Source organism: Crinia signifera, chromosome 4 (genome assembly GCF_055691185.1).
Source record: "Crinia signifera chromosome 4, ASM5569118v1, whole genome shotgun sequence".
NCBI classification, from domain to species: Eukaryota; Metazoa; Chordata; class Amphibia; order Anura; family Myobatrachidae; genus Crinia; species Crinia signifera.
In genome coordinates this window covers 282,808,842-282,813,187 of record NC_139220.1, presented here as the reverse complement: position 1 = coordinate 282,813,187, position 4,346 = coordinate 282,808,842, and the positions used below count along the sequence as shown (strand labels likewise).

The window sequence follows — 4,346 nt, the reverse complement described above, 5'->3', positions numbered from 1 at the left end:
TTTTTTTCCTCTTTTTCTTCCTCTCGGACCTGAATACCTCTCGGACCCGAGTACCTATTTGCTCAGAAAGTGTGTAGGAGAAAAAGGATACAAGGAGATAAACATAAGAAGAAAAATTGAGGGGGGAGGGGGGGGGGGTGAAGGGGTGCATTTGTGTGGAAAACACAGGGGGATAAGGTTCCTCTCGCAGGAGGATTACAGGACCTTTACAGGAACGGAGCGATTTCATATCCCTCATTTAAACCACTCGGATGTAGTGTCTGGAGCTGGAATATCCAATACATTTCCCTTTGGGATAGTTTTTTCGCAAGGTCGCCTCCTCTTTCCCCCAGCTGGACATGTTCAATAGCTTTAAATGTCATATCTTCTGGATTTGATTTGTGGGTTGTTAAAAAATGTCTAGGGACTGCATGATTTTCCACTTTGTTTTTGATGCTCCTTACGTGTTCTTGAATCCTAATTTTTAGTGGGCGCTTGGTCTTGTCTATATACTTCTTTCCACACGTGCATTCTAGTAGATAAATAACAGAAGTGGAGTTGCAATTCATGAAGTCCTTTATCTGGAACTCGTTGTTATCCCCGGTATCTGTAAAGTGTTTTCTGTTTGGGTGGAGGTACTTGCAGATGACACATTTCCCACATTTGTAGGATCCCTTACATTTGGGTAGTTTTGTGGAGGGTTTGGATGTTTTGAGCATGCTTGGTGCTAGTAGGTCCTTCAGGTTTTTCGACTTCCTGTAAACGATATCAGGTTTTGGGGGTAGGATCTCTTTCAGGATTGGGTCCATCAGTAGGATCCCCCAGTGATTTTGTATAGATTTTTTTATCGTGTTTTCATGTCTATTATATGTAGTGATGAATGCTACCGATTCTTTCTTGTCCTCTTTCTTTGTTTTATACGTTAGTAGTGATGTGCGGTTCGTGTTTCTTGTTTTTTCTGCTGCTTTTTCGATGAGGCCCGCTGGGTATTCTTTTTCCGTAAATCTCTGGCCATACAGGGTAAGTTGTTCTTCCAGGTCTTCCTGTTTGCTGCAATTGCGTTTAATCCTGTGGAATTGAGAATATGGGATATTTTCTTTCCATCTTTTTAGATGATTGCTTTTGTGGTGTAGGTAGCTATTTTTATCCACACTTTTATTAATTAGAATATTCTAATTATCTGGGATGGAACAAACTCACAATTCCAAGAATTTTTTAAAGACCTAGACAAAAATGATTTGAACCTCAAGTTCACCTCCAACATACAGCAGGAATCCATAGAATTTCTTGACCTGATCCTGACACACGAGAACAATAAAGTGATAACAAAGAACTTTGTCAAAAGTGTGGATAAAAATAGCTACCTACACCACAAAAGCAATCATCTAAAAAGATGGAAAGAAAATATCCCATATTCTCAATTCCACAGGATTAAACGCAATTGCAGCAAACAGGAAGACCTGGAAGAACAACTTACCCTGTATGGCCAGAGATTTACGGAAAAAGAATACCCAGCGGGCCTCATCGAAAAAGCAGCAGAAAAAACAAGAAACACGAACCGCACATCACTACTAACGTATAAAACAAAGAAAGAGGACAAGAAAGAATCGGTAGCATTCATCACTACATATAATAGACATGAAAACACGATAAAAAAATCTATACAAAATCACTGGGGGATCCTACTGATGGACCCAATCCTGAAAGAGATCCTACCCCCAAAACCTGATATCGTTTACAGGAAGTCGAAAAACCTGAAGGACCTACTAGCACCAAGCATGCTCAAAACATCCAAACCCTCCACAAAACTACCCAAATGTAAGGGATCCTACAAATGTGGGAAATGTGTCATCTGCAAGTACCTCCACCCAAACAGAAAACACTTTACAGATACCGGGGATAACAACGAGTTCCAGATAAAGGACTTCATGAATTGCAACTCCACTTCTGTTATTTATCTACTAGAATGCACGTGTGGAAAGAAGTATATAGGCAAGACCAAGCGCCCACTAAAAATTAGGATTCAAGAACACGTAAGGAGCATCAAAAACAAAGTGGAAAATCATGCAGTCCCTAGACATTTTTTAACAACCCACAAATCAAATCCAGAAGATATGACATTTAAAGCTATTGAACATGTCCAGCTGGGGGAAAGAGGAGGCGACCTTGCGAAAAAACTATCCCAAAGGGAAATGTATTGGATATTCCAGCTCCAGACACTACATCCGAGTGGTTTAAATGAGGGATATGAAATCGCTCCGTTCCTGTAAAGGTCCTGTAATCCTCCTGCGAGAGGAACCTTATCCCCCTGTGTTTTCCACACAAATGCACCCCTTCACCCCCCCCCCACCCCCCTCAATTTTTCTTCTTATGTTTATCTCCTTGTATCCTTTTTCTCCTACACACTTTCTGAGCAAATAGGAACTCGGGTCCGAGAGGTATTCAGGTCCGAGAGGAAGAAAAAGAGGAAAAAAACATTACAGTCATACCACACTGGCAATGCCCAATCTCGTCCAATCTTGGCAGCCAAGCAGTGTTTGGGCCTGTCCAGTATCGGGACAGGAGACTACCTGAGAAGAACAGGTTCTGTAATGAAAGACGCAAACAACCTCGTGATAAGGACAACCCCAAAAAATACCAAAGCTCAGTTCACACACCCCTGGACACGCTCACCCTCTTATTCATTTTCTAAAAGCCTCTCCTATCTGTCTGTCACCCATCACCGAACCACCTATCGTCCTTAAATATATGTTAGCAAGGTCTTATATAGACACCTATTGTAACTACTAAATATAAATAAAATATAAATAAAATATAATCACAAGGTCACTCACACCAAAATTTTTCTTAACACCTATATATGTTTCATCACTATAGCATACACTATCTATGTACATAACTTGTCCTTTTCTTCCTATTATTATTACTGCTATACAGAGGTCACCATTGCCTTATAAAGGTCACCTAATACTTAAGCACTTTAATAATTATGCTGCTATTATATGTATATAAAAAAGAAAAAAATTTTTTGCTGCTATTTCGTTTGCTGCTATACCATGAGTACTGCCATATAACTCTCTACCTCTCGAATCATTTTTATTCCAAAATATATATTTTTTATCCCAGATCATTATTGCTGCTATATTTGATATCTCTTAAATTCACTGTGTATATATATATTTATTATTATTGTCACGTGATTTACATGTACAAATATGCAAATGTGCAAATACTAATACAATGTATTTCATACCCCCATGTCCCACACGAAATCGTCATGAAGGAAAACATGAATAAAACACAAGCAAACTCCAATCTATGCACTGAGATCCACAAAGATGGCCGCTTTTCAATATAAAAGTCCACAAAGGTCCCAGGCAAAATGGCCGCCGAACAGAGTCAAGAATCATGCTAGAGCCAAGACAGCTTGAAATCGCAATCCTGAACATGATGGACAGCCGCCACAGCCAACCCCCGCAAAGCGCTACAAAACGGAAGTGTGGCAACGCGATACTTCCGCCTAGGAAGGGCGGAAGTCTTCCTAGCTTACTGAACTACACGTATACAGGAAGCGGGGCGGAAGTGACGTCCGCCCACCGGAAGTGGGGACGCGCATCCCCCTCTCATAAATGTATTGTTTTCTCATTTCCTAATGTTGTTTTTCCTGCGTTTTTTTAGCAATAAGAGTCAGCTAATACTAAGCCACTAAACCACTGTATTAATAGAGGAAAATTATGTATAAAACCATGAATGTAAAAACGGAGGACACATCCCACAGGATGTGACCTCATAACCATGTACATTAAGCATACTGGGTATAAATAGAGCCCCATACACATCTCTCCCTCACCCCTTGAAGAAGTCTCCTAGACGAAACGCGTTGGGTACTGCCTGCTGACTACTCCACTAAGATAAGTCCTTTACTTTTAAAACCTCCTAATATATCTACCTCCCCATTTTTTAGCAACATCATATGTAGGCCTTTTTAGAAAGTATCTCGCATTTTTTACTTCAGTGTTTTTTCTATATAAATTGTATTTTTGTCTGTTTCCCATTTTTAGTGCTATTGTGCAATTTTTTTATATGTTAAAATAAACCTTTTTATTATAAAAAGCATCTCGTGTAATATACAGGTATTTATTGTCGCTTACCTCTATTCAACCAATTGCAATATATATATATATATATATATATATATATATATATATATATATATATATATATATATATATATATACTGAGATCAATAGCTTCATCACATTTATCGAATAAGAGTGACACCTTTTTTAATGGAACTTAAAAAAAACATGTGGTTCCCACCTTTTTATACATCCGGCTGATCACTTCTCCTGCTGCATCCCACCTCA

The 4,346-nt window shown here is 39.0% G+C and overlaps 1 pseudogene; it reads left to right on the top strand.

The window, feature by feature from the left end:
- Nucleotides 1-2,454: 2,454 nt before the first annotated feature.
- On the top strand, nucleotides 2,455-2,574 carry LOC146076153 (5S ribosomal RNA; annotated as a pseudogene).
- The last annotated feature ends 1,772 nt before the right edge of the window (nucleotides 2,575-4,346 follow it).